At 44.9% G+C, this 22,816-nt stretch overlaps 1 long non-coding RNA gene across 1 annotated transcript; it reads right to left on the reverse strand.

The window, feature by feature from the left end:
• Positions 1–828: 828 nt before the first annotated feature.
• Positions 829–13,777, reverse strand: LOC128325817 (uncharacterized). Its single transcript, XR_008307651.1, has 3 exons — positions 13,537–13,777; positions 12,492–12,569; positions 829–1,026 (listed from the first exon to the last, which is right to left on the reverse strand). It is a non-coding gene; the product is annotated as an uncharacterized LOC128325817 (long non-coding RNA).
• Between the last annotated feature and the right edge of the window lie 9,039 nt (positions 13,778–22,816).

A 22,816-nucleotide genomic window follows, 5' to 3' on the forward strand; every position in this document is an offset into this window, starting at 1 on the left:
GCCTCTCCAAAGTTGGAGATGATGAGAGCTGTAATCAACACCACCTGGGGACTCAAGTCTCAAGAACCCTTGCTTTAAAGCAGAAGATTGCCTGGACAGAGGATTTGATAAGTATGTTTCTTTTAGCTTTGCATTTCAATGGAATGCTGAATCAGAGCAGGAGTTATTTTATTTGTTTGTTCATCCTTACCCATAAAAGCCTTGGGCGTGCGTCCGTGCCGCCCGTGTCTTTTTCGCCCGATCTGGGCATGCGCGGAGCGCATGCCCAGATCGGGCGAAAAAGATAAGGCCGCCCAGAGACGGGCGGCCATGTTGGACCAGGCGGTGGCCGCGGCGGAGCGACTGGCTCCGATGGCGGCCGCCGCCGTTACGGCGAGAGGGCCGGGAGGAGCAGAAGCGGCGGGCCAAGGAGAAGCGGCCGCCGCCAACGGCAGGAGGAGAGTGTGGCCGAGGCGGCGGCGGAGCCGCGGCCTCGGCCAAAGGTAGTTGTGGCCGCGGTGGGGCGACTGGCCCCGTTGGCGGCGGCTGCGACGCCACCGAGAGTGCGGGTGAGGCGGTGGCGGGGCGACTAGCCCCGATGGCGGCCGCGGCCTCAGCAAGAGGTGGCAGTAGCTCCCCTTAAGGCTAGCGCCCGTTATTACAACGGGCTAAAAATTACTAGTTCATTATATTTCTATACTGCCAACTCAAAATATCTCTAGGCCACTCAAAATATTCCTATGAGTTATCCGTGAGAGGGTATCAAGGACTATGGCTAGGAAGAAATCTGCCCCAAGCATATGAAGCATGAGGGAAATTTGGAAGAGACTAGCAAACACTGGTGGAATGTAGTGCTTTCTTTACTTTAGCTGAGGTCTTGACATCCCTTTCTCCACACTTCATAAAAGCTGTTGCTACTCAGATAACTTTCCTAAGCCAGATTTCTGAGTTGTCCATTTGATAAGGATCTGGTGTTCCATGTAGTCTGTTTCCTGTTTCTGCAGTTAATATTGGCCATTCCATTTGTGACACCTTGACCAGGATGCTCTGTGCATAGGAAAAAATGTAAGATAAATAAAATCATTGTTATACTGCTATAATAATGTTGTTAATCTAGAAATAGATGAAAGAATGGGAGGAGGACTAGGGCTGAAACACTCCTCTCTCTCTCTCTCTCTCTCTCTCTCTCTCTCTCTCTCTCTCTCTCTCTCATATGTTTACATTTACTACATTCACACAGAGACAGCTAGGTAAAAGGGTGTCTATATTAACCCCTCTCCCCAGAGGCCCTTCAGAGTGAGGGAGAAAATGAAGAAAATAGGGAGGGGTGGAGCTGGGGGCCCCTCCGGAGCTGGGGGCCCAGGTTCTTTAAACCTATCTGCTCAATTATAGCTACACACCTGCCTACCATTCACTGTTCCCTCTAACAGGGATTCTCAGATGTTGTTCACTACAACTTCCAGAATCCCCAGCTGCAGTGGCCGTTGGTTGGGAATTGTGGGAGTTGTAGTCAACAACATCTGGGAAACCCTGTTAGCAGGAACAGTGCTCCCATTCATCTAGGGCTGCCTGATCTGGATTTCTCAAAACTCGCGTTCTTCATTTTCATTGTGTGCAAATATTATTTGCATATTGGGCTACACTTTGCTTCAAATAGCTCTTTCTTTTAAAAACACAATAGGACGGTTCACATCATGATTACTAAGGTTGGAGACACTTCCTACCCTGGTTCAAGAGCTGCATGTATTCCCGATTTGTGACCACCGATGAATGTAAAACAAGGTTAGAGCTGGGGTCTTGATCATGTGCAAAGCCCCAGCTGGGTAAGAGGGTTTTCCCGCCTACCTCATTCCGAAGCTGGGGGCAGAATCCGGGTAGGGTGTGCTTATATTACCCAGCTGGAGCTTAGCACATTATCAAGATCCCTACCTCCATCCTTGTTTTACACTCACAGACAATTGCAAATCAGGAGTGCAAGTATCTCCTGTATTTGAGTAGGATGCTTGTCCTGCCCAAGTTCTGATAATGAGAACAGCCCTAAGAACTGCCTTACAGGATCAGATAAAGACCCATCTATTCCATCATTCAGTTTCCACCAGTGGCCATCCAGATGTGCCTGGGAACTGACAAGTAGAGAGAGAAAATGATAGCGTTTTCTTGCTGTCTGTCCTCAGGGTTTGTTTGTTTGTTTAAAGTATTTATACTCCGCCCTTCCGGTACACTTACACTACTGCTCAGGGCAACTCACAACATAATGTAAAATAAGACTAATAAAGATAACCAAATTTAAGTTAAACCAGTTAAAAGACCAAGCTAAAACCACATTTAAAATGAGATTTTTTTAAAGTTTCAAATTAAAAGTTATTTTAAAAGCTAAAAACTGAGAACTAGAAAACCTACAGAACATACCAGATATAATACCAGGATCTGATATTCATAGATATAGTGCTAACTGTGGGGGGTTTAGATCTGCCTGTTCTGGAAGGGGTTACACTCCGCCTGAAAGATCAGGAATGTAGCTTGGGAGTGCTCCTGGACCCAAAGTTCTCCCTGGTTTCTCAGGTGGAGGCAGAGACCAGGAGCGCTTTTTCTGCTTCAGCTGATACGTTACCTACATCCATTTCTAGAGGTAAATAACCTTAAAACAGTCCAGACTTGACTACTGTAATGCGCTCTACGTGGGGCTGCCTTTGTACATAGTCCGGAAACTACAATTGGTACAGAATGCGGCTGCCAGATTGGTCTCTGGGACATCATGAAGGGACAATGTAATACCGGTTTTGAAAGAACTGTACTGGCTGCCGATATGTTTCCAGGTGAAATATAAAGTGCTGGTTATCACCTATAAAGCCCTTAACAGCTTGGGTCCAGGCTATTTAAGAGAGCACCTCCTTTGTCATGAATCCTGCTGCCTGTTACGATCTTCTGGAGAGGTCAGGTTACGGTTGCCACCAGCTCATCTGTGGCGACTCAGGACTTTGGAATAAGCTCCCTGTTGAAATAGGAGCATCTCCTTCTCTGTTTGTTTTCAGGAAGACCCTCAAAACTCTCCTGTTCTCACAAGCTTTTAATTAGAATTTTAAATTTGTTTAATAACTGTTTTATACTATTGTTTTTATTATTTCATGTATTTTAATCTGTGATTTTTTAATATCTTATATTTTGTACACTGCCTAGAGATGTACATATCAGGTGGTATAAAAATATTATAAATACATAAATGTAGGGCAGCTTCACACAAAAGTATGTAAATGGGGAAAACATCGAGGATTGTTTGGAACTGATAGCATGTGCTCCTGGCAGGTGTGATATCCAAAGATGCCCAAATGTGGTTCCCACACTCTCTGTCCAACATTCTCCTAAGATTCTCCACCCAACTTCAAATCTTGGTTACGGAAATCAGACAGAAGTTGGGAGAATGTTGGGCGGAGAATTTCAGGAATCAGGCTTGGGCAGGTTCACATTTTATGCCTGCCAGGAGAACAATATATCCCTGACATTTACACCACTGACAGACTTGCTGGCAATAATGTGAAACTATGTCAGGAGTCAACACCTACTTGACGGCACACTTCACCCATGCTTCAGCAGTATGTAGGTGCATTTGCTGAGGTCACATGATACAGTTACTTTGAAGCTAAGCAGGTCTCTAGGTCTGGTCAGTATGTGGATGGTGATTGCCTAGAAATTTTGTGTAGATCAACTTGAGCTTAATGAAAAAATGAATTTTCATGGCTAAATAATAATAATAGCTATTGAAAGACATCTCCATTAATTCATCTAATCTTTCGAACCTATTGGCTTTCACCACATCTTATCTTCATGAATGCCAAAGGTTAACTTTGTGCTGTGTAGGAAAAACAATTTATTTTGTCTGCCCTGAATCTACTACAAATCACCTTAAAATGAAGTGACTTCAGTTTTAAATTATGAAAGAGGGAGAATGCCATTCTTAATTTTATAAACCTCTATCATATCCTGCCTTGGTCATCTTGTCTTTTTCTGAATTATTCATGAATGGTCTTCATAATTTTAACTAAAGTATGTAAAAAGACGAAACAGCAACAACTTTTCAGCAATCACCTAGAAGAGAGGTTCCACACTGCACTTTGTGCAGCATTATATTATCCATTGTATGGCTATTTTGCTATTGAAAAGTTGAAATTTAAAAAAATGAGAAGAAATCAGTAGTTAAAGCCCTCGGTGGGAACAAGGACTAAAAGGGCTATTCAAGGGTGAATGAACAGGCTGTTCATCAGGAATGCTGCTTCCCCATTCAACAAAAGCAATACAGAAGTGGAACTTATAAGCAGGAAGCTTTTAATGAATGATACAAGACCTCTAAAAGTTACCATAGTGTCTGGGCTGCCTGCACTGGACAGGCTGGTTCTGCACTTGTATTTTAAACTGAAACAATTGCCACAAATCAGGCCTGGGTTAAAAAAAAATGGAGAGGAGGATAACACAGAGAATAATGCAACAATATTTATTTATTTGTAATTTAAAGAAGTATATCCTGCCTATTTTCCAAATGGGATTCAAGGCAGTTTACAAGAAGAAAATTAAAGCATATGTTGACATACTCTAGACCAGGGATTCTCAACGTTGAGTCCCCAGATGTTATTGGACTTCAACTCCCATAATCCCCAGCCCCAGTGGCCTTTGGTTGGGAATTATGGGAGCTGAAGTCCAATAACATCTGAGGACCCAACACTGAGAATCCCTGCGGTCTAGACAATCTGTTAAAAGTGCACTTACAAAGGTTGGCAATTTCAGAGTAAGCTTCTAGTGTGGAAGCAACCTTAGACTTCAAAATAAAAACAAGGAGGTGCCAGGCAGGGGTGGAGTTGGGTGCAGAGACGTAACTATAGGGGGGCAGGGGGGGCACGTGCCCCGGGCGCCATCTTTTCTGGTCACATGGGGGGCGCCACCATGACAAAAAAATGTTTTTTATTTTATTTTTTTAATTTTTTGTTAATACAAATGTTTCCTGCTCAGTGCAGCAGCGCTGCAGCAGTCAAGGGAGCACGTCAGCACCCCCTCCCCCACGAGCGGTCCCTTCCGCGCTGCCCGCGCCCCACCCATTGCTTTGCTGGCGTCTGGCGGCCAGTCAGTGGCCTGGCATGGCGGCGGCAGCGGGCGCTTGTGAGGAAAAACCTAAGTATAATGTAGTATGTTGGGGGCGCGGGGGGGCGCCATTTCAGTGCTTGCCCCGGGCGCCGTTTTCCCTAGTTACACCTCTGGTTGGGTGGAGAGGTGTCTGGCCCGGCCGTGCCCTGCCCTGCCCTGCCTGCTTCTTTCCCTAGCTCTCTCCTTTTTGGACATCAGTCTTTCACAATCCAGGTTAACACACCAGAATCAAATGTGCTTGCTCAATTTTGCTTATGTTCTGAACTGCTATTCTGAACAGTGAGTGGACTGAAGAACTGGCATACACAAAGACAGAAAAAGAAATCAAGTTTACCTTAGCACATGCCCTCCCCAATCTCCCCTTGGTTTTACCTCTGAAATCCTTGCAAGCTCCTTCTTTGCAAAGATAAGATCATTGGTCCCACGCCCTCCAAGAGTTCTGTCAGAATGAATTGCCTGCAACCTCTTCTCCACACCTTTTAAATGTAAGTTAATCTCATCCAAACAATAGCCATTAAAGAACGTTAATGCCTGCCTGATCCTTGCTTGTCATCGACTCAAGAGACAATCGGGAAAGAGACAATTACTAGAACAGGGAGAGGCAGTCACCATGAATCTTTGACTGGGATAGATAAAAAAAGGTGGCTTCTTTACTTTAGTATTTTTAAAGAGATTTCTTATGAATATGAAGATTGTGCAATCCTTAGAAGCTTATCTAGTGAACTAGTGGAGTACAGCAATTGCACAACGGAGAAAAATAAAAACCACAAATTGTGTGGCAATGAGCTCACTTGGGTGCGTACCTTTGGAAGCAAAGGGAATTATCAAGAAAGAAGAGCGGACAAGGGACATACTAACATTGCCCAGAGCTAACATTTGTAATGTTTTCCAAATAGCTCAATGTGTGGGTTGACCATCATATTTGCAGCCAGAAGGGAAAATTTCCTATGGATCAAAATTGGCTGGTGACCATGTGGTGTTCTGTTTTGCTTTTGCCTATCCCTATCATGCATTGCTTGGCTTGCTTGAATATGCAGCCATTGCTCTGAAGGTGCCCTAATGCAATGGTTGGTCCTCTGTCATGTGCCTAGACCACTGTTTCTTAACCAGTGGTCCGGGGACCACTGTGGGTCCGTGGAGACTTGAGTGGAGGTCCGCGGCTGGGAGGTAAATCCCACCCCCCACAACAATGGAGGAGGCAGTGCTGGATTAACCTAGAGCCCAGCACTTTGTCTTGTTTCTTAACTGCTGCCTTTCTTTTTGTCTTATCATTTGCTTATTATTATTTGCATGACTCTGACTTCTCTTTTTCCCACTCCTTTAATACCTACACGGAAGGACAAGTTACAGGGAAAGAGAGGAAGTAAAGGCAGGAGTGTTTGCAGACTCAGGCAAGTTATAGGGAAAGAGAGGAAGCAAAGGCAGGAGTGTTTGCAGACTTTGCATGGCCACAGCCTTGTACTGGGAGATGGGCTTTTTGTCCCACCTCCAAGCACAGGCTCAAGGAGAGCCCCGATTGGTTGGGGCTAGGAAGAGGGCAGGGAGCACATGCTCTTTGTGCAGCTCCCTTGCTTCCCCTTCCTCTTGGGGCTCCAACAGGCGTCCCTTCCTCCCTCCCCTCAGTGCAGAACGGGCTTCAGCTGGTCGTCCTTTTTGGAAAAGGCAGGAGTGTTTTCAGACTTCTTTATTTCTCTTCCACGGGTGGGGCAAGTTGGAGAAGTGCATGGCAATGGACCGAAGCTTGTGCATGAGGGATGGCCGGGAAAAGGATGAGCTGAAAGTTTGAGGGGGTCAGGTTTTCAGGGTGAGATAGCAGTCCTGCTGCTTTTTCCTTGAAAGTGACTTCTGAAATCAGTGGGCCTTTACTTCCAAACAAATGTGTGAAGTGGGGAGGGACATGGGAACTACTTTATCCAAAGTGGAGGTGTGTGCATGTTTCCAGGGAGTTTATCCTTGGTTTTGTAGAGATGTGCAAATGTTGGTGCCAGTTGGCTTACTTTGCCCACGAGTATGAGAACAGATAAAAAGTTGGAGGGCTAATTCTGAACAGGAGGGAGAGACTGCTGTGCCTTGATCTCCGGACTGTAGAGTCATCCCATGGACTGGAGCAGCCGCTAGTGGGTCTCAGATGTTTGTGGGCGCTGGTGGGTTTTGGAAGAGTGAGGATGCGTGTCTGCGCCCTTCTAGCTTTAGCTTTCGAAGGAAAAGAGGAAGATCTTGCCCCAGGAGAAGCCCGCGGTGGCGGTGGGACGCTTCTTTTCTGAAGGGCTGCCAGCTAGTTGGTGAGATTATATCCAGTTTCACATTAATTTAATATCTTGTGTGTGTGTTTTATGAGTATGTACGCAAAATACGTTCTTTGTTAACAAATTTTACTTTATTAACTGAAGACATATGAAAACATACTGAAGACACATTTGTCCACCCAGGCTTTTGCAGGGGTTCTCAACCTTGGGTCCCCAGATGTTGGTGGACAAAATGCCATTGTGGTTGGGGATTATGTTGTCCCCAGATGTTGGTGGACAAAATGCCATTGTGGTTGGGGATTATGGGAGTTGAAGCCCACCAACATCTGGGTATCCAAGGTTGAGAACCCCTGATTTATAGTTTTAATGTTTAATGTTTGCTTTTAAATGATTCCAACTGTAATGATTTTAATGCTCATAATATTATTTTAATTGTAAACTGCCCAGAGATACAAGTTTTGGGCGGTATAGAAGTCTGTTAAATGAATAGATAAACTTAAACTTGAAACCCCTTTACAAACTGCTGGTCTGGGAGACTGTGCACAAAGAATGTAGTGGTCCTTGACCCCGAAAAGGTTGAGAAATACTGGCCTGGACTGTGTAGGTTTGATCTATAGGCAACAGAGGATGAATGGTCTTTTGATGTGAGTGTAATGAGCAACCTGAAGGAACCCCATTTTCAACTCGAGCAAATCACTGAGTCCAATCATTTTTTTAAATGAATGTATTGCTTCCAATCAATTGCAGAGGCAGGAGACTGCAGAATGTTGATAATCTTACAATTCAAATGGAGGTCAAATCTCAGGACATACATTATTGCAGATGGAGAATGTTAGCTGGTGAGGTGAAAAGATGGTGGTTTTACTAGCTATATAGGTACTTTCCCAGTGACGACTGGGAAGGGCTTCGTGGCAGAATGCACAAAGGGGTGGAACTAAACAAGCAGGCAGGGCTGTTTACATGGGATTGGTTGGCTGAGAGAGGCCTCTGCCAATCAATCTCTGACAATCAGGCTTGACTAGCAGTCAATCAGGCCTGACTAGCAGATTTCTGCTTACACGCAGGTATACTTGATTCATCTATGACTCATACTAAGGGATTCTCCTAAATATTACATAAACCGCTGGGAAAGCTAATTCAACAATAACATGGTTCTCTACTTTGCCTGCAGTCTAACCCCCTTATGCCCTCATGACAACACTGTGAAAACTCAATTAATATTTGATATGTGGGATTTCTTGCTACAAAAACTACTAGCCAGTAATAGACTGTCACATTCCATTTTAAAGTTAACTAAACTAGTAGCCATCACCACATCCCATGGCAATGAGTTCCATACATTAATTATACACTGTGTTAAGAAACACTTTCCCCTGTTTGTCCTCAATCTCTCTGCCAATCAATTTCATTGGATGTCCCTCCCCCAAATAATTATGGGAGAGAGAGAGAGAGACTCTGAGGAGATTCTCACGATCGGCCAAAAGCAGGCTAAGGGAGCCTAGCCCACTTTTGGGTGAGCGTGAGAATCACTGGGTTCGCAGGCGAGCCCGGTTTCCTCAAAGCGGGTAACCTGCTTAGGTAGTCCTCCCCTTAGACGAGGTTAGTGGTGTGAGCACTCCGCTAACCCTATCTATTTGATCGTGTATTGCCACAGCGCGGCTCCACGCCGCGGCAACACATGAGGAGACCCCGCTAGGAGGCTGAAACAAGCCTCCCAGCCCTGGGGGTCTCTCCAGGATACCCCACGCACTTGTGCAGGGCATCCTGCAACTTCTGGGGGCCGTGCGCCCCCCACAGCTCCCTGTGGCTCCGTGACTGAGCCGGCAGTCATGTGGGCGGCCGATCCGGCCGTCCAGGGCTACCGGCATGCTTGTCTGCGGGGCAGCAGGCTAAGCCCACTCTCCCCGCTAACCCCATTCAGGCGAGTCTCACTGATCATGAGACTTGCCTCTCTGTCTGCTTTCTTTATACCACACAGGCATGGTTGGAGCCCAGGAAGCAATCGCCTTGACATTTGAGCTGGGTTTTGCAACACCAGGGAATGTGCTTCTTCTTGTTCCTGTCAACTGAATACCAGGGGCAGCCAATATCCCTCTCTCTGTTGTTCATGGCCCTGGTTTTGGTGGGCTCCTATCTGCAGTAGTGGCAGAGGAGTGTGTAAATAACCAGATTGTTATCCTCACCAAGTAAGCGTAGAGGACATAAGAAGATCCTTCTGGGTCACACCAAAGGGTCCATGTAGCCAAGCACCCTGTTTTCCATAATGACCAGTCAGATGCTTCCAGAAATGCCACAAACAGGGCTGGAAGGCAACAGCCCTTGCCCAGCATCTGATCTTCCTCAGCATGTGGTATTCAGAAGCATACAGTATTGCCTCTGAAATAGAATTTCCATTTAGCCCTCTCATCTAATGGCCATGAATTTATCTCATTATGTTGTTGTTGTTTTAAATCTAAGCTAGTGGCCACCATCATATCCTGTGACAATGAATGGTCTGTGGGCTGGTTTGGATTATACTTTGTCCACCTGGTCCACCAAGAACACACATGTCCTTCTCCATCTTAGTGTGAAGGGTCACTTCTCCCTAATAATGAACCACCCTCCTTAATATTCTAGAAATACTAGTTTAAAACTAGTATTTCTGATATATGTTAAGGAACTACCTATCCACACGATAAGGAAAGTAGTCTTGTGGTAGGAAGCATGTATTGTCTCCTTTTCTAAGCAGGGTCCACCCTGGTTTGCACTTGAATGGGAGACTACATGTGTGACGAGACTGTAAGAGATTCGCCTCAGGGGATGGCACTGCTCTGGGAAGAGCATCTGCATGCTTGCATGCAAAAGGTTCCAAGTTCCCACCCTGGCATCTCCAGATAGGGTTGAGAAAGACTCCTGCCTGCAACCTTGGAGAAGATGCTACCAGTCTGTGTAGACAATACTTAGCTAGATGGACCAGTTGTCTGACTCGATATAAAGCAGCTTCCTATGTCCTTAAGGGAGGGGAGAAGGACGTATACACTCAGTGTGTGCACATTCTTATCACATATGGTAGTCCAGATAACATATTGTCTGAAGTGGCCTTAGGTGATTTGTGAACCAATATCTCCTTTTGTCCATTGTTAACTTACTGTCAGTCAATTTTGCTTGGTGATTCTAAATTCTAATATTATGAGGAGGGTGGAATCTCTCTATCTACTCTCTCCATGCCATTGATCATGTTATAAAACTCAGTCATGTCCTCATTTATTTGCCTCCCCCCCCGTACAAATAGCTCCCACAAAGCCCCAAAGAGTAAGCAGGGCACTTTCCAGACTAGACCCTACAACGGGGTCAGGACATATCTCGGAAGTGTGCTTCCACACTTCCTGCCTTGTGACACCACAGTCCCTAGGGGACAGCAGGGTGCCGTTCACATTTCCAATGCCTTGTTGCTAATTTAATAGCTGTGATATAGAGCAAGGATGTCGTACATCCGGTGTGAAAAAGTTGCTGTTTTTTCGGGTTGTTAGTTGCTGCAAGACTGCTCCTGCTGCTGTTTACGTCCCAAATGCGACTTGCCCAAATGGAGCCATTTTGCTGCTGTTCCAGCAGCTAGTCTGGAAAGCACCCAGTAGAATTTTCTCAGTATCTGTAAGAATCAGGTGTGTTTTAACTTGACAGATCTGGGGTGATTCCCATCCTCTTCTTCTTGTTCTTTAGCCAGTCATCCATAAGAGGAGGATCAGTCTTCTTGCCCATGACTGTTAAGTTTACTTAGGAGTCTTTGGTGGGGAAGCTTGTCAAAGGTTTTTTGGAAGTCCAGATATATAAAGTGTACCAGATCACCTGTATCTACATGCTTGGCGCTCTCAATAATCCTAAAATGTTGGTGAGGCAAGACTTGACTTTGCAGAAGCCATGCTCTTTCACACTCAGCAAGGCTTGTCCTATATGCTTAATTATTTTGATTTAACTGCTTTTAACTAATTTACTCAGGACAGAAATTAGACCGACCAGTCTCTAATGGCCTAACTCTTCTTGCCATCCTGTGACACCCTGACTGTACCTTAATGCACAACTTTGCTGTTTATTACTATTAATTATAACTTTTATTACTATTTATTTATTTATTTATTTATTTATTTATTTATTTATTTATTTATTTATTTTGTTCCATTTTTATACCGCCTTTCATAAGGCATCCCAGGGCAGTTTACAAAAGGTAAAATACAATAAAACTCCATAAAAACCACATTTTTAAAACCTTAAAATCAACAGACCATAAAATTAAAACAGACAATTTTAAAAAACTGAGACAGCTTGAGAGAAAAAATGGGTTTTCAGATGTTCTTTAAAAAATTGCCAGAGATGGGGAGGATCGTATCTCAGCAGGGAGTGCATTCCACAATCTTGGGGCAGCGACCAAGAAGGCCCGTCTCTGTGTAGCCACCAAACGAGTTGGCAGTAACTGGAGATGGACCTCCTCAGATGACCTCAATGGGCAATGGGGCTCGTAGTGAAGGAGACGCTCTCTTAAATACCCAGGGCCTAAGCCGTTTAGGGCTTTATGAATAGCAAAAGGAATGAGAAGATGGTTCCCTGTCCTAAAGAGACCCACAATCTAAAAAGAAACACAAGGGAGGCACCAAGAACCACTACTGGAGGGATGCTATGCTGAGACTGAATAGAGACAGTTGTTCTTCCCCCTGCTAAACATAAGCGAGCCATCAGCTTGAGAGGTGCTGCTTTACCCAGTTAGTAGGGGACAAGCTGCTACATCCTTCATTATGATTTCCATAAGTCTCCTGCCAGCAGTATCCATGGACCTCACTCTTAGGCAGCCCAGGGCTTTCTCTCACAAGAAATATCAAGTAAATGAGAATCGCTTTAAGGGCTAAGGAAAGAGATAAAGAGATGAGATGTGAACACAGAAGATCTTTTTAAAGAGTATCCTGCAGCAAAGCAAAAGTTGAAAAAGGATCAAAGTATGAATGGAAAGGAGGGGTACAGAGAAGTCCAAGCTGGGACTCGTTATTAAGCATTGATGAAGATCTGCAATGCATTCTGCTAAAACAATCTTCTGGGACCAGGACATTATCTGAAGGGACCATCTTTGTCCCATCTCTTAAGCCAAGCAGTTCTGAGCATAGTCAGTACCTGGTGGGAGACTGCCTTGGAACGCCATCTGCTCTTTCCTTGCAGAAAAAGACAGGATACAAACATCATAGCTGATTCCTGCAATTGTAAAACAAACAAAAAAACACCATGTAGACAGATGGCAATGGCATGTATAAAATAAATCCATGCTACCATTTTTTTCTGTACTCCATTTGGCAGAGTATGTGCCCTGCAGGTAAGAATGAAACAGCCTTATCATATTTGACATGAGCTTTAAAAATCATAATATTTGCTGTCAAATCCTTTAATCAGCAAGCTCAGCATTGTTACATGACAGGTGCAATTGCTGAGCACTGAATTGCTGCATTTCAGGGAAGTTGTCCTGGACTCTGAGGGCTCCATTTCACATTCCATGGCTCAGAGTCAAAGGATCGTGCATGCACTACGGACCTTTCAACAACCTGTCCCTTGCGCCTCCTCCTCCCCCCCTCCCCCGCAACACTGTTGAGGTCAAGAGACATCCAAGAAAGTGCAAGGGACTCCTGCTAAGTGAACTTTGTAAAAATTCCATGAGCAGAAATAAGCACTTTAGGTATGCTCTAATTATATGCTGCCTTTTATGATAACCCACTTGGCTACTGTTTTAGAAGGCTACATGGTTTAGCTAAAATTGGGGAAGTGATGGGATGCAGTTTCTGAATTTCATCAAGCCCCCTTACCTTTTACCCTATATTTTGAGCACTGGCTAACTGAGTATACTGTAGCACTACCATCTGTGGAACCTACAACTCACCTCCAGCTGGTGCTGCCTACTACCCTAAACAGATCACCACTACCACTACTACTACTTATACCACTTTTCAACAAAAGGTTCGCAAAGCTGTTTATGGAGGAGGAGAGGAGAGGAGGAAGAGGAGGTTCAAAATCTAAAAAGAAACACAAGGTAGACACTAGACACAGTTACTGTGTCAGGGTTGTATAGGGCCAGTTGCTCTCCCCCGCTTAATATAAAAAGAACCACCACTTGGAAGGTGTCTCTTTTGCACAGTTAGCAGGGGTAAACCACTTCCCCCACTCTTCTCACCCTATTTTGTGGAACAACAGAACCACATCCTGCAGCCCCCAAAGAGACACCAGCCTGAGCAGACGTGGCCAGTAGGGCTGACAGCGCTAATGGAAGGTATTCCTGAAAAATGTCTTTTCCAATATTTGTTCCAATATTTTTCACAATATCTATCTTCTAAACCACCAGCATTGCTTTCAATATTCCTTGAGGACTGGAGACTCCAGGATTGGTAACCTGAGTGCCTCCCCCCCCCCGCCCCCAGCAGTTTAATAAACACAGGGTGGAACTGGCTGCCAAGGCCAGAGTTCTAGGGAAGGTGTGGAACTTGGCTGCAAGGAAGGAAGAGCTTGTAGGATTCCAAACTCCTTTGTCTTCATTGCAGGAGGGAAGGAGAGTGGAGAATGGATAGAAATATCCAGAGACAACCTCCATGCCAGCAGATGAGAGAAAAGAGAAGAGGGGAAAGAAGAAAGCAAATGGGAAAGCACACCTGGCTTATTTCATTCTACAAAGTATAAAAAGTAGGGATGTGCACGGAAAATCTTTGGCACGGCGGGGGTAGAGCTTTAAGGGCGGGGGAGAGTGTACTCACCCCCCCCGCGCGCGCCGCGTTTCCCCCGCCGGCGCTCTCCAAATGCAAAGCCCCTCGGGGCGGCAGCGTTCCTCCCTGCCGCCCCGTTCCCCCCGTCGGCCGCACGCTCACGACTTCCGGCCACTTCCGGCCGACGGGGGGAATGGGGCGGCAGGGAGGAACGCTGCCGCCCCGAGGGGCTTTGCATTTGGAGAGCGCCGGCGGGGGAAACGCGGCAGGGGGGTGAGTACACTCTCCCCCACCCTTAAAGCTCTACCCCCGCCGGCGCCGAAACAGCCCTTACACCCGAAACGTTTCGGAGGCCTTTACAATGGCCTCTGAAACGTTTCGGGCACAAGCCTAATAAAAAGACGTTGAGACATCTTGAAGAACAATAAATAAAATAAAATACATAAGAAAACAAACATAGTTGTTATATGTACACAATACCGTATATAATATAAATATTTCTAAAGGAGACAACAAAGAGTGTGGATACATCATAGCTAATTTGTTTTTGACAGGAAAGGAAATGATATAACCACCATACCATTAAAAAAAACAAACAAACAAAAAACACCTGCAACCAAATGGACACCATAAATGAAAGTTGCAAGCTGTGCTCTACGACAGAGTCAGACCAGGACAAATGCCGAAGCCTAGATACCAAAGGATGTTGGGAGTTGTCTCTTTGGCAGGTGCTGCCCTAAGGCCGAAGAAGGCAGTCTGACTATTTTATGGGCAGATAGCTTTAATCTTGCTGCTGTAACTTAGCATTTCCACCAGAGGCAAGTTAGAGTCTTCTCAGCATCCCTGGATATAGTGTCGTGAATGTGTTTGTGAAAACAGTTCATAATACAAAGCCCGATCTTATTCTGCCCTTTAATTGGCAGCAGCTTCCCAAGGACATGGGCAAAGGTCTTTTGCAATTCTGCTGAAATCCTTCTGCTGGAGATGTTGGGAACAGGACCTGGGGTCCAAGGGCTGCGATGAATATATTCACTAATGTTGATATTTGCTTCAGAATTAGCATATTCAGTCCAGCTGAACGGAGTTGAAAGAATTTTCATCTCACTGGACATTTGCATTGTTTTGACGTTGTTTGGTGTCAGCTTGTTTCTCTGGCTCCTACTTCTTCTTGGCATCATTTTGCTTCTTCTCTGCCTTCTCTTTCCTCCACTCACTCACTTTGGGTCTGTGATTGGCTGCAGAAACACATGTGCTTTCCTTTATGGGCATCCATGACATCATCTATTTATTTAAACATTTTCTATTCTAGGACTCAAACTGGCTCACAACAATCAAGCAAGATTACAGACACACACACCCCCATCCATACATCCATATGTGCCATATAACAATAATAATAATATAATATATTATGATAATATTATATCTAGATAGCCAGTCCTCTCAAGAATGGGATCAGGTAATGATCAGGTAATGCATGAACAATAAGAAGGGTAACCATAAAAAGTGTTTCTTGTCCTGGTACTTCTCCTTATTGCAATCACCATGTTGAGAAAATATATTATGGATGGTACTTGGGTATGGATATTACACAGCTGTTTTGTGTGTGCATTTGTGTGTGCGTGTTCGAAACATGCATTTTTCTCTTGTCCTTCATTCAGGGAACTCAGGGCAGAGTGGTCTGTGAGCAGGGCTCCTGAAGGCCTACCTTCTCCTGCATGTGTCTGCCCAACACATTAGGTCAAGTAGAGATGTGCTCCTGTGTGTGCTGCATCCTTCAGAGGTTTGTTTTGTGGCCATGCAGGAGAGAGCCTTGCAGAAGAGAGCCTTCTCTGTGGTGGCCCCTACTTTGTGGAATTCCCTTTCTCAGGAGATCTGTTTGCTGCCCTCCTTGCCAATTTTTCCTTTGCTGCTTAAAGACCTTTTTATTTCAACAGGATTTTCCTCAAGCTAAATGAATGGACCAGTGCTCTAATTCATTTAAGTTGTTGTTTATATTATATTAGCCACCTAATGGTGCTGTGGGGAAAGACTTGACTAGCAAGCCAGAGGCTGCCGGTTCGAATCCCCGCTGGTATGTTTCCCAGACTATGGGAAACACCTATATCAGGCAGCAGTGATATAGGAAGATGATAAAAGGCATCATCTCATACTGCATGGGAGGAGGCAATGGTAAACCCCTCCTGTATCCTACCAAAGACAACAACAGGGTTCTGTGCAGGGACGTAACTACTATTAGGCAAGGGGAGGCGGCTGCCTGGTGGGCCCCACGCCTCGAGGGGCCCCCCAGAGCCAAGTCACATGTGAAGTGTGTGTGTATCAGCGAGGGGCCCATTTTAAAAATTTGTCTCTGGGCCCACTCCAGCCTTGTTACGCCCCTGGTTCTGTGGTCGCCAGGAGTCGACACCGACTTGACGGCACATTTTACCATTTCTATTATATTATATTATATTATATTATATTATATTATATTATATTATATTATATTATAGTTGATCTACAGCTCCCATTATCCATGGCCACAATTTATTGTGGCCGGGGATGATGGGAGTTGTAATTCAACAACAGCTGAAGAGCCCAGCTTGCTTCCTTCTGAATTCTAAACAGTCCTCACACTACTGTAACTAAGCTGAAGTACATTTATTTATTTATTTTTACATTTTATATCCCACTCTTCCTCCAAGGAGCCCAGAGCGGTGTACTACATGCTTGAGTTTCTCTTTCACAACAACCCTGTGAAGTAGGTTAGGCTGAGAGAGAAGTGACTGGCCCAGAGTCACCCAGCTAGTCTCATGGCTGAATGGGGATTTGAACTTGGGTCTCCCCGGTCCTAGTCCAGCACTCTAGCCACTACACCATGCTAGCTCATACATGAACATGAAAGAACAGCTTAGTCTTTGCCAGCGCCTCATCCCCTTCAAGGATGGCCTTGTTGCAGTATCTGAGGTGAGGTGCAAAATGCTGCCTTGCCCCATACCCCTATTGATGCCTTGCCCCATACCCCTAATACAGGAGGAAAGGTTGCTAGCAGTCTCCTCATCTCTGTTCATGCTTCTTGTAAGCTTTTCAAGGAGGAGAGGTGATCCTTGCAAAGTTCACAAAGGTCAAATTAGTCCCAAAGAGCTTCTGCAATGGTGACAGCAGCAGCACTTTGCCACCCCAGTAATTGGCTGCCTGAGGCAACTGCCTCACTTTGCCTCATGAACAGGCTGCCTTGCTTCCCTTCATTTTATCATCTTTGCATCTACTTTTATCTTTCCCTTTTTCATCTCCTTTCTGATTCTCCTCTCAGCTGCACTGGCTTTATGCTGCAACAATCAGATGGGATTAATCTGTTAATTCTGATTTACGTTAAAGGCAATCCAGCCCTTGTATGTTGACTGTGATGCTGCGGATCAAGCAATAGCAGTTGTTAAATTGCCTCTGGTTAATGGAGTATTTCTATGGAAACACAGAGACAAACTAGAAAGCTGTTTGCAAGATAAAGGTCTCAAAAAATAGGTGATACTTTAAAGCACTTGCACAATTTTTGCCACCTCCTGTGTTAAAAGAGTGGGGGAGGCTTGCCCTAGAAACTTCACATTGGGTTGATTCAAGAGTGCTTGACAAGAACCATGGTACTTTGGAGAGGATTGAGGCTTTGGCAATATAAACCAGGGAGTCAAATCAAACCTGAACGTAAAAACCAGTTCAGAGAGGCTTCTTCAGTGAGCCAGAAATGAACCCAACCTAAAATCTCTTGGTTGTTTTGTACCTGACATGAACCTCTAAACACAAAAAATGGTAGTCAGTTAAGAGGCGTAGCTACTATTTAACAAGTGGGGGGGATGTCCTGAGCTCTTGTGGGGGGGGAGAGTAACTGAGTAACAGTTTGCTCTTTGCTCTCTCCATCATGCCTTTCTGAAGAAGGTAGGGTGCAGAGGCCCATCTGCGCTTTTTGTCCCAGGATCCACTCTAACCATGCTACACCTCTGAGTCAGTTAAAAATAAGTGGTCCCATCACCACTCAAATTTCAATTGTAAGATTCTGTTTGATTTTCCTATTTTTTATCTGTGTGTGTGTGTGCGCATGTGTGTGTGTTTGCAGATACTGTTTTTAAAAAGACAAAATAAATAGATTTAAAAAAAAAAACACCACTTGCTCACATGCAGACTAAGTTACTCAATATTACTGCTCTGGAGTTATTTATTTTTATTTATTTATTGTTAAATTTATATACTGCCTTTCATTAAAAACAATCCCAAGGCAGTTTGCAAAAGTTAAGACACATATAATAAAAATGACAGTTAAAAGTATTAAGCTAAAAATATGAAGACAAATCTGATTTAAAATATGTAATATACAAACACAAAAGCTATACATGGATAAAAACACACAGAAGCAGCAGTAAAACAATCATGTAAAGGCCTGGATAAAAAGCCAAGATTTAACCAGCTTTCTAAAAACTGTGATGGAGTCCGAGGAGCGAATGGCCACCAGGAGAGCATTCCAAAGCCTGGGGGCAGCAACAGAGAAGGCCCTGTCCCACGTGCCTGACAACTGAGCCTCCTTCATAGTCAGCACCCGGAGCAGAGCCCCCTCAGATGACCTTGTCAAGCAGGCAGCAACCCTTGGGAACAGGCGGTCCCTCAGGTATCCCAGGCCCAAACCGTTAAGGGCTTTAAAGGTCAAACCAGCACCTTGAATTGGACCCGGAAACACACTGATAACCAGTGCAGCTTTAGTTATACCAAAGGGAAGTGGGACTTCTGTCAAGTAGGATGATCAAGACTAAGGCATCATGAGTGCTCACAACACAGACCACTGGTAGTGCAGCTCTGCAGACCAAAGGAGCTGCACTGGTCACATATGGGGTGGAGTTTTTACTGCTCTCCCCTGCCTCTGTACTCTGCAACTAGGAAGCAACTCCCTGAGGACTGTATGACCCTTCAAGACCATCCAGGTCACAGGGAACATGTCTGGGGAAACTGAAGATTGACAGGAGAGATTCGCAAAAATCATCCCCTCATACAGGTGTACACTGTTCCCTCTAAGGCGTGTGCACATGCACATGCTCACAAGTTTTTGGATGTCTGCTCAGTTCATTTTAGATCCCGCTCCGGTTGAATCAGGAAGGCCCCATTCTGAATGCAGATGCTCACACGCTGCCTTGATAACTGCCGCCCAGAACAAAACTCATTCTGCACAGAGATGAAAAAATTAGAGGACCACTGCAGGTATAGCCACCTAATGGCGCAGCAGGGAAATGACTTGATTATCAAGCCAGGGGTTTCTGGTTCGAATCCCTGCTGGTATGTTTCCCGGACTATGGGAAACACCTATATCGGGCAGTAGTGATAAAAGAAGATGCTGAAAGGCATCTTCTCCTACAGGAGGCAATGGTAAACCCCTCCCGTATTCTACCAAAGACGACCACAGGGCTCTGTGGTCGCCAGGAGTCGAAACTGACTCGACTGCACACTTTACTTTACTTTACATACAGGTGTGCAACAGCAGCATCCACACAGCAGCAGCATCCATTGGGAGCACTGGTGTTGCTGCCTTAGACTGCATGTCAGCTTATATTTCCCCCCTCAAGTTAAATGGCTATTGTATTCAATGTATAGAGTGGGGTTCAGTGTTCCCTCTAAAGGAACACTGAACATCACACATTTTTTAATGTCTGCTCAGTTAAATTTAGATCCCGCTCAGGTTTAATTAAGAAGTCTCACTCTGAATACATGTGTGCAGACACTGCCTTGATACTGCCACCCAGAACAAAACTCATTCTGCACACAGATGGAAAAAAAAAATTGGTTGTGTTGAATGAAAAAGCGTGAAGAGCTGGTCTTGTAGTAGCAAGCATGAATCATCCCCTTTGCTAAGCAGGGTTTGCCTTGGTTTGCCTTTGGATGGGTGATTACATGTGAGCACTGTCTGCTGTAAGAAATTCCCCTTAGGGGATGGGGCCATAGCTCAGTGGTAGAGCATCTGCTTTGCATGTGGATGGTCCCAGGTTCGATCCCTGGCATCTCCAGGAAGGGTTGAGAAAGACTGAAACCTTGAGCCGCTGCCAGCCAGTGTAGACAATACTGAGCTAGATGGACCAATGGTCTGACTTAGTATAAAGCAACTTCCTGTGTTCCTTTGTCTGATATTATTAAGCATGAAACGGATTGAAACCAGTTCAGTGTGTCTAAATTGGTTATTGAACCACTTCTAAAAGTTCGCATCTGAATCAGAAATGAACCAGCGAGTTAAAACACACAAGTGAACCTGAGGCAGATCCAAACCTATTTTGCTCACGGTTCAAACTCCTTGATACAAATGCCTGCTAGCAATTTACCAAAGCATGAACCTTCATCAAGAATCATCGTTGGTCTCAGGGCTCACAACCATTTCATGTGTGTGCAGGAAAGAATTCGCCTGGGCTGGCTTCCAGCTGCTTCAGGCCATGCTGAGCTGGTTATCAGTGCACCACCACAGACTGAGCTAAGCTTTCATTGGTTTCAATTACATTTATATCCTGTCCTTCTTCCACAGAGCAGCATACGTTATTCTTCCCTCCCTCTAATTTTACCCTCGGAATAATCCTGTGAGGTAGGTTAGGCTGTGAAATAATTCTTGGTGCAGCTTATATCTGAATGAACCTTAATTCCAGGTGAAACTGCCACCTTTGCCATTGCGACCAATGGCTGCAAGGCAGGCTGGAGTAGCACGCAGGGCCTCACTGGGAGGCCCTGCCAAAGGGTTTACTTCTGGCTCGGTTTGCAACAAATCAAGATATGTGCTTATCCGCCACACCAGCCTCAGGTTCCCTCCATATCTCGGGCTGGGAGATCCTCAGGTTTCACATGAGGTGTGAACCTGGGCAGAGTCAGTCGTGACTAAGTCCTATTGGAATGAATGTAGTGATGACTAATTTGTCTCATTGATTTCAACAGTGCTCAAACTCATGACTAACTAATCTGGATGTTGCCCACTATGGCTCCATGCCAGGAAATATTAGCCAGCTCAAATTCTACCCTTTCATAAAGCTGTTAGAAGAATAGGCACCCTGCCAGGGCCCCTCCGCCGGCAACCTTCGCTGGCAGTCTTGCACTAAGATTCAGGTTAGTGCACTTCTGCCAAGTTTGAATTGCCGCTGAAGGCAGCTCCTTCCATTGCCCAATGCCCAGTGGGTGAGCAGTGAGCGACCTTTTGAATGCACACCCTTGGCTAGCTTGGCGGTGCCAAATTCGTCTAAATTAGTGTATTAGCCTGGTTTTAGAACCAATGGATGGTTCTTTGAAGTTTAAAAACAGTGTGGAGGGTTAAGGTGCCAGATTGTTGAATATTCACCTAGTCGTCACATATATGCAAGAGGGATTTGTTTGTATAGATTTGTCTGGCAAGCACATTCATCAAGGCACTAATTACATTGCATTGATTTTCTTTTGCTCAGATTGGCATGCTGAAATATTCCATTCAGTCAGGGGCAGCCCTTCCATGAGCCAAGTTGAAATGGTTGCCTCAGGCGTGAACCTGAGGAGGGGTGCAGGGGCTGAAAAGTGTTATCCCTCTACCACCACAGACTCTACCCCATGGGCCTCCTTGCCACCTGCTCCTGCCCTTCCTCACCCCACCAAATCATGCTGTTAACTTTCTCCACCTTGCCTGCTGGGGTGCTCTCCCACATCATAATATAGGAACACCCATGCAGTCACAACCAGGCTCCGTGGCACAGCCAGAAAGTGTTCACCTGCCGATGCCTCAGCCGCACAGCCTGAAAATATGGAGCATCTGCCCACAGAAGAGGGGGTGGGCATTGTTTTGTCGTTTGCCTCAGGCAGCAAAATATCTCAGACCACCTCTGCATTCATTGATTAAGAGGACTACCCTACCTTTGTAGAGAAGGGGAAATACTGTCTCCTGTCACTTCTCTAATCACTGCAACACACTGATGGGGGAAAGGGACACCGGGAGAAATGTGTCCTTCTGCGTGACTATTAGGGAGAGTTCACATACGCCTGTTTGTCACCTGATGTCTGCAGGATCAAGCGGCAACATGAATGTGTGAATGAACCATTCCAAAACAAACACCCTAGGCTGAACTCTTTCTGTTTCAAAACATACCTTAAAGATACTTTTCATCCCACAAGGCTTTTTAGAGCTGATTTTATCTTCTGTGCTGGTTCGTTAATAGATTGTGTCTCTGCTGGTTCTGTTTTATTTTTCTGGGGTTTTCAATTGTTGTTGTTTTATCTTTTGATTATATTCATTATTTTGAACAGTAAGCTGCCTTGTGAAAATTATTTTTAAAAGGTGGGGTGTATGTATGGATAAATTCATAAAGCAAACTTTGCCACAGGCACAACTTGCATATCACCTCACATTACCTCAGATGCAGTCCCTGTTCTGACACTTCAGCATAGTCAAGTGATGAGAAATCAAATAACACAAGTGCCTGGGCGAACTGGCCCTTAAAGGTACAGGAGGCTGTTAATCGTCTGGATCCAGTAATCCTAACTTCAACATAAAAATCGTTTTTTCCCCACTCACGCTCTGCCCATAGCAATTAATGCTTTGCATTTATCAGTGTTATTTACCTGGGTGTTTCCTTCCCATTATTTAATGGAAGGGTAAGTTATATATTACTAGTAGGTGAGGCCCTACTAGTAATAGTTATATATTACTATAGTTATATAACTATAGTAATAGTTATATAGTTATATATTACCAGTAGGTGAGGCCCTTCCTGTTGTCGGGCAAGGTCATTTTGTGTAATTACACAGATA

This window comes from Hemicordylus capensis, chromosome 5 (genome assembly GCF_027244095.1).
Source record: "Hemicordylus capensis ecotype Gifberg chromosome 5, rHemCap1.1.pri, whole genome shotgun sequence".
Lineage (NCBI taxonomy): Eukaryota > Metazoa > Chordata > Lepidosauria > Squamata > Cordylidae > Hemicordylus > Hemicordylus capensis.